The 13,777-nt window shown below is 30.0% G+C and overlaps 1 protein-coding gene across 1 annotated transcript in view; it reads left to right on the top strand.

Annotated features, from left to right (window-relative positions):
- Positions 1-13,031: 13,031 nt before the first annotated feature.
- LOC123012640 (BMP-binding endothelial regulator protein-like) overlaps positions 13,032-13,777 on the top strand; it is a 59,874-nt gene continuing 59,128 nt past the window's right edge. Inside the window, exon 1 of the mRNA XM_044410687.1 lies at positions 13,032-13,169. The gene's annotated coding sequence lies outside the window, so the exon portion shown is untranslated. The remainder of the gene's footprint in view (positions 13,170-13,777) is intronic.

The following is a 13,777-nucleotide window of genomic DNA, read 5'->3' as shown; positions in this document are numbered from 1 at the left end:
AAGTTGTGTAGCTGGTTGCATTGAGAAATCTTACTTAATAAGTATAGAGAATTTGTTTTTGTAACGTTACTTACTGTGGTGATTAATAATAAATATCATTCTTAATTTTGATAAAACTAAAAATTTTATAAGCTTGTTCATTAATTTAAATATATATTATCAGTTATTTGTGTTAAGTACTTTCCATTTTTATTTCTCATTTTATTTTTGCTTAAAATCATACACAAAATTAATTATTATTTTATTTGCAGGGCGAGGTGAAATATGTCGCAAGAAATGACGGCAGCCTGATATTTATATTTTTCGGAAATAAAATGAGATTGGAAAATTTGTAGCTATATTTACATACAAGTCATAAAAATAATTTTGATACTCTTGATTTTTTTTATTTCAACACCTCTACACTAAATAACTGACCACCTTAACTCCTCCAGAAGGCCATCCTGATCCCATGTTAATGGAAAAATTTGCCGATAAATAATTAGTGGGGTTAAAGACATATCAATATTGGAAGATATTTTCATTCATAAAAACGTCGTTTATTGAAGTTTATATAATCCAAGCAATATAAAGGTCTAATAAACGATAAAAGTTAGTTACATACTGAAACACCCAAAGGTCAATGTCAAAGCAATTATAATTGATGAATTCCGTTAGAAAAATTATTTTCAATGGAATTGAAATCTCGTCAATTTGGAAGCATTATTTAGGGATAAAGCAAGTGTTTTGTGACGAGACAAATTGAACTTTTGACTTTTGGTAGCAATAATTTCGATTTATCAAAGACACAAAATACGAAAGGTCATCAAAGTGTCTATTTAACAGCCTGTAAACAATCTTCCTTGATCTATTGTTGCGCCTCTTGCATTTCAATTTATTGAGCCCCATTACCGTTGGCATTTCTCCTATCTTGCTCCAGTTTTTCAGAATTCACAATGACGTTACTGTTATTTATTTCAGGCGTTGTTATTACAGAACATGTTTAATCATCGATTAAGTATGCTTTTAAATGTTGTAATTATATGTTTTGCAAAATAGCAACGTACTAGCTAGACATCAGCTGATTATCTGGCGCCTCACATGCGGAAAAGAGACAAGCCGAAGCGGACGGCTTCTTTGCGTGTGGAAATTACATATTGTTTTGCATATTTTAGCTTTGAAATTTGTTCATTTTTAATTAAATTACGTTCAAGGCGCACTGAAAACCGTGGATAATGTTCTCTTTTGGGCATTTTTTTCAAGTTTCGACACGTTGTTATTAGATTACCGCTCGATGCCATGCAAATGTTTAGTACCGTAAGAAAAAAAAAAAAAACAAAACCTAGCGTATGTGTTTTCCCCGAGGCGTGGACCATCACAGTATTTAAAATATTAAAATATATGAATTATTTCAACCACTTTGAGTCGGATAATTAATAGTGGAGATAAAGTAAAGTGACACCCCAATGACGTCAAAATTTATGACGTGTGATAAAGACAATAAAGTGATAGTACGAACGTTACAGTAAATTTAAACCAACACCAATGCATTCATTGTAAAGTCTTAAAGCTTTGTCATCTTATTAGTTATTATTACCACTGTTGTTTTAAGTAAAAAACGTGGCTTTTTTTTAAATTTTGTAAAAAATAGCAATCTCGATTTAGTCCGTTGATTTTCAATTTTTTTTTAAATATGTGCAGTGTTTTAGAATTCGTGCCAACAATCAAGTAAAATAAGATACCAGGAATATGGCAAAAATTTTTAATGTCTATTTAATGATATTGATGATTTTGTGTATATTTTTTCATAATTATTTAGTAGAGGTACAAAAATTATGCCAATAAAAGCCACAAATAACATTACACAGAGTTACAGTTTAGGATGCAGTTTCCTTGTTTTCTCTTCTAATAGCCTGTAGCAAAAAAACTTGAAAAATTATTTTTCCAACAGTAAGAGAGTCAACGTGAAAAATTTTAATTTCATGACTTCGATATTTTTATAGATAGAATTTTTTTAACATTTTTTATGTTCCTGGTATCTTACATTCTCTGGGGTGCAAGTTCTGAAACACTCTGTATCTTAAAAACTAAGGCTTTTAGAAAAAAAATATTTCAGTATCAACATTATCAACATATCTCATAACCATTTTTTTCTCAAATTTTTGTTGCAGTGTTGACAAGTTTTTGCAAAATTGTGATAAAAGAAGTAAATTTTTCTAGATTCTCTCGTCCTGCTATACTAGAAAACTAAAATTTTGCACGTTGATAAGCAGGGGTCTATTTTGCTTTATCATTTTTATGTTTTTTCTTTATTTAAGTCAAATGTCAAAAAATATATGTCAAAATATTTTTCATGTTCCTGGTATCTTACCTTACTTGAAAATTTTCTCTGGGGCGCGAGTTCTGGCGCACCCTGTATAGAATGTTACCTGGAAATGTTAAAAAAATTTGGTTCGGATTGTAGAACATTTAATTGCAATCAAGTTTTAATTCGTTTCTATGATTGCTTCCTTTAGATTTTTTATAATATTTGTTATTTATTGAGGTTTTGAGTTTTTAATTTGGTAATTTTGGATTTTATGTTTTATATTTTTGGAATTAGAAAAGGGTTTTTCATGGTTTACCTAACTTTCTTGCTATATTTGGGATTATAAAGAAGCTGTATTGATTATTATTTTTTTGAATAATCTTCCAAAAATAGCTATTTTGCGGACTAAAATTAGTTTTTTTCGGACACAACAAAATAATTATTTTAGGTACAAGTAAAGTACATATTTTAGGTACTATTTTTGATTTTTAACCCCTATTTTCTATTTTTAATTATAATAAAACGTTTGAATGTTTGAAAAAATTTTGTTTGTAACTTATACGGAAAAAGGTTTGACTCGTACGGAAAAACTCATTTTAGGTACTCATAACAAAAATAACTATTTTAGTGTTTTAGCTTTTAGAGTATAAAGGGGTTCATGATTTATTTGAGTTAAGAGTTCGAGTCATAATAATGATTATTAAAGAAAAAAAGGGTTTTGGTTACTTAAAACTTTTTTTTTTTATTCATTTATTTTCTGTAAATGAACACTTAGGAATGTTTTTAAATTTTTTTATTTTTGAGTTTGTAATTTTAGCAAAGAGAGAATTTTTATTAATGATAGCTTGGATTTATTTGTTATTTTGTAATTGTGTTATGTTTGTTAACTTATGGTAATGAGTGAAATGATAAACGATAAATTGATATGTTTGTGATTAATTAAATTACTGATTATTTTTAACAATATTTTTTCAGTAAGTTGGTTATTACGTGATTAACACAGTGCATAGAACGGTTAATTAAAGACTAATGTAATAAAATAATTCATTAATCTTGAATCTGTCTGAATTATTATAGATTAATGGGTTTATTATTGAGTAGGCAATTAATAAAAATAATTCGATAATAATCAATTAAATGAAGTAATCAATTTATATTCATATAGGTAATGTTATAGCAAATGTGTGAACACGAAGTACGAAACTAAACGTTTTTTGTTTAAACTATTTATTTTTTGAAAAACTAATTGATTAATAAATTTTTTGCTTTTTTTTTGTTTATGCGTTCTGCAAAAATTTTTATTTTTTCAAATGACAACATACTATAAAACCTTTTTTTGAAAACTATCTATGTTTTATTCTTTTTTTATCGAAAAAAAGTCATATGAGTTGCAATTTTGAAAAAAAATCGCAAAATTTAAATTAAAACTAAAATTATTTTGTGAAGGCAAATGATTAAAAAAACCTTTTGCTCACCCTGTATGTACGTTGTCAGTGAATTCTAAAAATTCGTTTTAAATTAGAAAAACTAAAATATACCTTTCATGTTTAATGAATAAAAAGTAGGTATCAGTGTTTTGCAGTTCAGAAACAATTTTTTGGTGGGAGTTTTTCGAGACAATAAAGTAAACAAACTTTATGAATAATTCTCTTGGCGTAAAGACACAGACATGTTAATAAAGCGTAAATCTTTTGTTTAGTGTTGATTAAGTTAAGTTAGAGTTTTAGATAGAAGCGGAAGTCATGAATCTGAGTTGAAACTTTCAAGTTATCAAAACTATGGCGCAAAGTACGTGACTTTACAACTTTACCTGAAATAATTTTCAGCTTTAAAAAAACTTGTTATTTTACAATCCAACTTTATAGATTTTAGACGACTTTCCAATAGTAACAATAACTGGTAAAATGTTAGAAATTTATTGAAAAACCCTCTTCCACTTGAGAGCATTAGCATGAATTATAATTCCAGTGGGGTATATTTTCCTTTAACGAGCAATAGCAGTTTTAGATAAAATTGAATTGATCAATAAATTGCAGAGTGCATTTTGCTTCAGTATCTTGCGCTCCATTTTCAGTTCTTTGCACCGGATTCAAGTATTACATTATCCCGCTGAAAAATCCGAGCTGAATCACATTTTACAACACTGAGCACAGATGATTAAGCCATTCCGGCCACATAGCGATTTAATTATTTATTTATTTACTAAGAAAAAATTTATTATGATAGAAATTATAACCTGTAATGGCTTAATGAGCTTATTAAGATTCTCAGCGGAACCATTTCTATCTTTATGCTATCGGAAATTGGTTTTAATTCTGCATACCTTTGATAAAACGTGAAGACGACGCTTTATATGACCACGAACACACGTATCTCGCTTAAAAACGAGCTTTTTAAATAAGTCCAAAAGCGGCGAATATTCGCCTATTGTGAAAATTATTTCGGAATTATACAAATATACGTTTATTACTTCAGCACTGCTTACAAATGAGCAATAAAATACAATGTAATTTTATTAAATGCTGGTGGCATGAATTTTGAGGCACTTAACTTGTCTATTCGATTTTAAATACCCAATTCACATTATTTGTGATTATTTCATCCCTGAAGTGGCTGTAATAATAAACAACCTGCTGCTTTGTACCTGGACATAAACTGGCGCCAGCTTGAAATTGCTTCTAGGATTCATAGAATTTTTGTCAGCTTTCAGTTAGTTTAAGTCCCGCTGAGCATTGAAAAAGTGACATTTTTGATACGAGTCGACTTTTGTGACTTTTTTTTTGCTTATGTAAGATCTGCAGCCCTGGAATATGCAGAGGAAAGGTAAAAATTCAACAACTTATTCTTCGATCGCGGCTTGTAATTATTATAATTTAGTAACTTGCGTGGGTATCATTTTACGTGTGAATAAATGTGTGACAATTATTATTTATCCTTTTATTAACGATTTTGTTACTAGTAAACCGTTACTGCGAACGGAAATTCCACTGGTAAGTAATGTTTTGTACTAAGAAAGTACTTATCGTGCAGGAAAGTGATTAGTTAAAGTGATAGATTTTGATTTTTTCGTTAGTGAGACAATTTTATGATTTCTCAAGAATGTGTTAATACGTGTAATTTAAATAAAATTTCCAAATTTCAGAGAAATGATCAATTAAAAAGTTGGGATAGAACGTTATTTTTGACCTTGTTTGTTTCGTCCAACATTATTACGATTAAAGTGCCAATAATGATTGTGGAACACTCTGTATATTTATTAGATATTTATTCGTATTCGGACAAGACAAATTGAGTTATTTTGACTTACTTGATCTGAATTTCTGATCACGGTTGTTGTCTGTCTTTAAAAGTAAGTTGGCAATAATGAAAAATGTAGCTACAGAATATCAATTTTAGTATGTCGTTCCTAACCTTTTGCAGGTCGGGAAATATGACATTGCATTCTTTGGTCGGGAAGTAATTTATACAGGGTGCGTCAGAACTTGCGCCCCAGAGATAAATGCCTTGTAAAGTAAGATGGCAGAAACATGGAAGAAATTAAAAAAAAAATATCTATAAAAATTTAGAAGTTATGAGAGTTTAAATTTTGCACTTTGACTCTATTTATTTCTGTTGGAAAAATAATTTTCCAAGTTTTTTTGCTACAGGCTATTAGAAGAGGAAACAAAGAAGCTGTATCCTAATTTGTAACTCTGTTTAATGTTATTTGTGGCTTTTATTGGCAAAATTTTTGTTCTTTTACTAAATAATTATAAAAAAACATATACAAGATCATCAGTATCAATAAATAGACATAAAAAAATGTCAAATGTCAAAAAATAAATGTCGAAATTTTTTGACAGAATTTTTTAAAACATTTTTTTCATGTTCCTGGTATTTTATCTCACTTGAATTTGTTCTTTGGGGCGCGTGTTTTGACACACCCTGTATAAGATTGCATTTCAAGGTTACGGGCCCATCAAATGTCAAAAACGCAATTTGTTTGTATAACGATTTGTTTAACCTTACATCTGAGCCAGGTTGTAATACACTATTTTCTTATCTGTAAACTTGTGTTTATAACAAAAGTTATTTTTTGGAATAGTACCTAAGGATAGTGTAATATATTGCTGTCAACAGACTCATCTTAAAATTTTATTTTGACAAACTTGACAAACAAGAAAAAAATGATTCTTTGAGTTTTGGGGAAATTTTTTAAGCTATTTTTTCAATGAATTGGAGGTTTTCATAATATATTACAAAGTTTACGAATAAGTTTTACTCTTGGACGTGTTATATTTACTGGGCGAAGCTGTGTTAAAAGACACATAAGTGAGCGAGTTAATTTCGTACGAGTGCTGCCTATATGTAGTATAGCGTTTTGTTCATTCATTCTTTCGAAAGAGAAAAATACTTAAAAATATTGTTTAATTTTTATTGAGCAAAATTTTATATTTTTTTGTATCAATAACTTTTTATTTTAGTTCTGTAACCAAGTAAAAAACAATAATATTTATTAGCATGATTAAACAAAATATTTTTTTAAAAGTCGTCTGTATAAAGTTCAATATCGGCACTAAAGTAGTTCATTATACTATAATTTTTTAATGCAACCAAAATGCATTTCAATAATTTCAAATTGTCCTATCACAATTAACTTAAGATAATTAAGTTTTTCTCTGTGGTTTTTGTCTATATTTGTTTGTAACATTGATAATAATAACCTTCATTATACTATAATTTTTTAATGCAACCAAAATACATTTCAATAATTTCAAATTGTCCTATCACAATTAACTTAAGATAATTAAGTTTTTCTCTGTGGTTTTTGTCTATATTTGTTTGTATCATTGATAATAATAACCTAACCTTCAAAAATAGTTTTGCACAAATTTTGCTATTTTTGAAAAAATAAAATATACACCTCTGCACTAAAATATTTTTTTATTACTTATGTGTTTTATTTGCCTCGGCCATCGCCTCGGTAACTAAACACACATTCAAAATACATTTTTTAAGTCAAAGGTATTACAGTCGCACATAAAACTTTCTATGCAATTCGTTTAGATAATCTGGAATTTTTGCTTTATTTATTAGAATCGCAGGTTCGCATAATTGTAATACAAAAGAAAAATTTTAGGGAGGTAACACAGAAAATAACAAAAATATATTATTTAAATAAAATATAAGATTGTTAAAAAAAACAATTTACCTATCTTGTTCTAAGAGTTGCAATTCTGAAACAAAAGACTTTCTTTAAAAAAAAATTAAGAGATGTTGCAATAAAAAATACAGAACACAATTTTATTATTTTTTTCCTAATCATAACATGTGAATTAAATTTTTGCTACAAAATATTGAAATTTATTTGTAGTGATTCTATTTTGCCTTGAGTCTTGGAAATAAATGACGACCAGTTACAATCTATCTGTATAACAATTTGCATAATTTGTGCATTATTAGCACAATAAATCAGTTTAACATCACGACGAGCTTCAAAAACTTTGTTCAACGTTTCTTATTGTTTAAGCAAATAGAAAGTTTTCAGTTTTTCAGCTTTAAAATTGATGAAGAGTTAAGTTAATTAGGCGCGAATCGAGGCTTCTGGATTATCTTGGTAGACACAACCTTAGATAGGGGATTTTCGCTAAGACTCACTACCGATAATTAGATCCTTTTGTCTATCCGATAATTACGAGCGAGTGTAAAATTTTGCAATGATTAAAATAATTGTGTGTGCGAATAAAAACTCCATCTCTTGCAACTGTGACAATTAGAATCTTCCGAGTAAAGTGACGCGTAAACGATTTAGGTCATGCAGAAGGAATCGAATTGTGATTTTTTCCGATAAGTCGTGCAAAAATGCCAGAGAAAATAGCTTCACATACATCTTCTTGTTTGCAGTAAATTTATTGCTTCTCCGAGAATCACTTAACAACTTATAGTTTTATTTGTGTTTATTTCTTTACGCGTTCTCCGTCCCCGTGTTTCGCTAATACCCGTTTAAGAAAATTTAATCGTTTCCTCTTCCACGAGGAAATTTTTTATTCGGCTGCTGATAGACGGGCGTTAGCGGACTAAAATAAGAGTATTATATCAGTAAGCGTTTACGGTTCGTAAAAATTTAATCCCCAGTTAACAGGACATTTGAGATTTTATCTCGACTCCTGTTTTCTTATTGCATCTTTGTTTAGCTGAGTGAGGATGTGCTTTTGCGGCGATGTGTGCACATACTCTCACCGGCGCCAGCGTTTACTTCTTGCGGTGGAAAAGTCATCCCTAATGACTATAGATTACATGATTAGTGATTTAATTGTTTAGAGGAGAAGGCTGCTCGCGCGCTATTTTCTGCAATCCAGACACGCGCTATTATCACACACATGCGTTCGTTTTACTGAAAAATGTGACTGCCTCATGAAACACTGCAAAAACCTGCCGCCTTACTCGTCCTATCATAATGCTGGCTGCTAGCTGAAAGCCCGATGAAAAAATTGATGGAAAATCTTATGTCGCTTGCCAAACGGCCAACCTATTCAAACTTTACTTGTTAACAAGATTGCGATACACTGTTTAATTCCTAATTGTTCTGTCGTCTATAGATATAGCCAAAATACACAGGGTGTGTCAAAACTCGCGTTCCAGAGAAAAATTTCACGTAAGATAAGATTCCAAGAACATGGAAAAAAATTTGACATTTGACATTTGTTATGTCTATTTAATGGTACTGATGATCTTGTATATGTTTTTTTTATAATTATTTAGTAAAGGTACAGTTGGAGACACGGAATCCTGGGCAGTCTTTTCTTGTCATTTCAAAAAATGTCAATGCAAATGCACCTTTACTGTCATTATGAATGATATTAAAAAAATGGTCAATTTAACGTTAACATAAATCAATTTTTGCAAAATGCTATAGTTGTATCAGTTTTTAATAAATCCCGAGCAACAGCTCTTATTCAAAGCGGGATGTCGCAGCGGCAAGTCTCGGTGACTTTGAGGATTCCAAAAACTTTGACTTTGTAAGTGTCAAAAAAACAAATATGCCAAACATTAAAAGCTTGGTTATGAGTACCTAAGGTATGGTTTAGAAATTTTGACAACTGAATGACACATCTGCCCAGTTTTCCGTGTCCCTCACTGTACAAAAAATTTGGCAATAAAAGCTACAAATAACATTTAACAAAGTTGCAATTTAGGTTACAGCTTCCTTGTTTTTTCTTCTAATAGCCTTCTTCTAATGAGTAGACAAAGTACAAAATTTAAACTCTCATAACTTCGAAATTTTTATAGATAGAATTTTATAACTTTTTTCCACGTTCCTGCCTTAATGGCATTTTTCTATGGGGCTCGAGTTCTGGCGCACTATTTTTTATATTTCAAAACCTACATTTTTAAAAGCAATGAGAAATTAATATATTTGTTGAGACTTTACATAACATACATACTTAGTTTAGCAACACGTTTGAGCACAATTTTTTGGGGCTCCCTGTATATTTGGTTTTGTTTTTTTAGTGTATACTAAAAGAAACAGTGTATATTTTTTAATGTATATTTTGTTTTGTTTTTTTTAAAGGTACTCTTGTGTTAATTAGAAGTGTGTAGATATATCAAGGGCTTTGCAAATAAATTTATTTTGGTTTTATTTTAATAACTATCTAAGTTTTTGATTAAAGTTGGCTCTGATTTAGAAATGAAGTAATTAAGGTGGCAACACTGCCATCCGCGTGGCTGTAAATGATTGTGAACTGTGTTATTGAGTAGGCAAAACTGAAATCTTACTTTGGCAACATTGACTATTACATTTTTAAGCGTCACATGAAACAGTCTAATATCACTCATAATTCAGTGTTGCCAATAGATTTTCGTGTCATAATCATTTGCAGAGATTATAGAAATTGAGGTTTCTTAATATCTCATATTACATTGCCAATTCAGTGTTGTCAACTTAATTTCAAAGTCACAGGCCACTTTGATCAAGAGTTTAATTGAACGCCACGTAAAAATAAAATGGGTTTGTTAAAAGTTAAATCGCTTGAAACTGGAAAGTTTGAACGAATTGTCTCAATGCAGTGTTTCTTGAAACATACATTTTTAAGTTTAAAATAATGGGGTTTTTTGACTTATTTAGACATCTGTGGAACTAAAATCGTGTTCTAGGAGTGAATAAAAAATTATGTTATAAATAATGAAATATTTGAAAAATTGATGACACTTTTGTTTGTTTAAAAGGCAAAATTAATTTTTAAAATTGTTTCCTAGATGTTTTTCCTTTGAAATGTTTTTTTTAATATTAACAAGTTTTTGCTTACTTTTTATTTACTGTTGAAAGTTGTACAAGATATCCGAGCTAAGAAGACTGCTTTCGATAATATTTGTGTTAAGAAGATTATAACTTTTAAAAATAAATAAAAATTTAGAAAAAAATTTACACTCCATGAGTACTGAAATTCTCCAGGAGTATTTTTTTACAAAATGCTGAAAAACACTTTTTCAGAAAGAAATTCTTGCTAAATGAGAAAAAAAAAATAGTTCATATTTTTTTTTTTAATTTTTACAATAAAGTTTTGCGTTTTTAAGATTTACAATTTTTTTTTCTAATACGATTTATAATTAAGCTTGAAAATAGAATTGTATTTTGTACCAACTAGATGTGTAATTTTGTAAAAGAAAAGAAAAATCTATGATTATTGTGTTACTGAAGTTTTCATTTATTTAAGAGGACTGACCGAAAAATTCTTAGTTGACACTTATTTTCTTTAATCATAAATATTCTCTATTAGTTTTATGGTGAAACATTAGTTTTTGACAAATTATTAGGTTTGGCAAGATTTTTGATTTGTTTCATATTTTCACTAAATATTAATATGTATGCAGTAATATTAGTTGAAAGTGAAAATATTTTTTCAGTACAGGTTTTCTGAAAATGAAATGTAGTTTATTTCAAAGTCAGTGTTATGTGTTTGTCTGGTTTTAGTACCACATTTGGAATATAATTTTTCTCAAAGCACAAAAAATTAAAAAGTTCAAGCAGATTTACGTATAATTCTTTATAAGAACTAAGAAATTTTAATAAGATTATCTATTATAACTCTTGAAAGAAAAAAAATTTACAGTTCTGAGATGAGATATTTCTTATTTTACTTTACTCTTTTTACTTTTGTCTATGATCAACAAATACTCGTAATAAGCTGACATTTCAGCTCTGCAAAAGTAATAATAATAACAAAGAATTATACAAACAATTTCAATAATCAACCATGAAAATAGAAAATGTGTAGTTATTTAACATAATCCCATCAGCATTCCCATGAAAAGAATTCAGATAATTGGATTAATATAATCAAGATTCAATTCTTCACATTTATTTCCTAACAATACCTTTTCAAATATAATGCAACCAGTAGGAAATAATAAGCAAGCGACTTCAACATATCCATCATTACAGTACGATGCTATTTGTGATTACCTACATTCTGAATTTATTATTATGATACTTGTAATGACGGTACTGCATTTAAGTGATCACATGAATAACAAATAATGGTAAAATATACATTAGCTTCTTCACGAAGCAAGTAATTGGACTTTTTCGATTTAATATCTCTTTGTTATTTACTTTATTATAAGTCTATGCTCATCGTGAACTTTTAAATTAGATTCTCTTGCAAAATTTGATAATAAAATTCCAACCACGTCTTAATTAATATAACTTATTCAGCATTGAGATATTCTACTCCCTGGAAGACACACAACTTTTCTAAATTATTGTCCTTATTTAGAAGAAAACAAGTTCTACATCACTAGCGTCAATCATTTTTCATTGATGTTTATTAGCTCATTTCACATATTTTTGCAATGCTGTGAGCATTTTCCTTTGTGGACTGCGCTGTTTCTCATTAATGTCAATTAGACATGAAAACTTGATTTAATTTTCACAGAGCTAGATTGAAAAAAAAGTTATTTTCTACCTTGGAGTCGAAATGGAAACCTCTACGTTAACTCAGCAGAATATAAATCAGGGATAAGTGCTTTTAGTTCAGGTTCTGAAGCTTGTTTGAGATTGATGAAAGTCTTTCTCTCAAAATGTTTGCTTAGGCCGTGTATGCCTCTATTAATGTTGTCTTTGTGGTTTAAAAAGAATACAAGAAATGAAAGGCAGTAAACAGATTTTCCACTTCTGAAAACACGCTTTTGGGGCCTTAAACCGTGTCACGGCCAAATAATAGACATAAAACGGGATAATTATCACAATTTGTGCAAAAATCGTGCGATAAAACCGATTTATCAAAACAAACTGCGCAAATTTGTTAATTTAAAATTAATTATTGTTATTAAATGGTTGGCATAAAATTTGTATGTTATTATTTAGGTCCGATTGATTGATATTTTTTTCGAGTTGCAAAGACAGCACTCGCGACATGAATGCTCATTACGCAAGAAGGTCAAGAGGTGGAATTCATTCCGAATATTTTCGAGTGAAACTGGAGTCACCCCACACCTGGAATTTTACCTGGAGGTGGCCGAAATTGACGTGCAACAGGTCGGGAGTGAGCTTATTTATTTTCGAGTCGCTGGATTAGGCGAAGCTTTAAATAAAAGTCCTGTCAGTGGAAAGCCCGGATTTCCATAATCCAGAACTGGCATGTAAACATTTGGAGAAATCCTTGGAGTACATGGAAATTATACATGAAATCCTTGGAGAGATGGAAGGGATACGATAGAATGTAACAAATTCACTGGCAGAAGCAGACGCAGAGACCAGTGTTGAACGTTCAATCGCAGTGAGTAGGTTGGCATGATGAAAGTGGTGGTGGTTTGACAATCGCGTGTTCTTTCAGCGTTTCAGAAGTTGCAATTTTTCAGCGCCTGGACTTTCTCCGCGGATAATCCTCCCATCTGTCCAGTGAGTTTCCGGCTTTTCCATGCCTGACATTGGAAAATAAATTCTCACTTGAGAAGTGTTTAAAACTCGTTGTTTATTTTTGCAGCGTGTTGCACTTTTGGAAAATCGGGAAATTCGCGAAAACAGTTTTCCCGCGATTCGACTATTTGTTTGCATAGGGCATTAATCCGTGTAATGATAAATTGACAATAAAATTGCTGAAGGGTCACGGCATCTGACCAATCTAATCTTGAAGCTGCTTTGATTAATTCAGGTCAGGTCAGAATCCTTTACATTAGAAACAGGCTCACTTTTATATAATTCGATACGTAAACAACTTGCATTTTTGCCCGGAATAATTTTTTATTGTCCTTGTCCTGCCTCACATTTTATTGCCCGGATTTCATTTCATAGAGATGCGTAGGAGCCCCATTGTAATTTTTCTTTAGCAAAAACTTATTGAGAGACTTTCTTATGCAAATTTCATTACGACTGTTTGAAAGTCCTTTTATTTATCGGTTCATTGGTAATCCGAAATTGAATATTCTTATTTGTCCGGATTTGTAAATAATAATAAATCGGTTGTATTTTCTTGAGTTAATTCATAATTCCGAGTCGTATCAAATCCA

This window comes from Tribolium madens, unplaced genomic scaffold, assembly GCF_015345945.1.
Source record: "Tribolium madens isolate multiple individuals breed KSU strain unplaced genomic scaffold, Tmad_KSU_1.1 Scaffold_19;HRSCAF=116;Tcas5.2_LG9, whole genome shotgun sequence".
NCBI lineage: Eukaryota > Metazoa > Arthropoda > Insecta > Coleoptera > Tenebrionidae > Tribolium > Tribolium madens.
The sequence above is the reverse complement of the archived record's forward strand: the minus strand, read 5'-3'. Positions and strand labels throughout refer to the sequence as shown.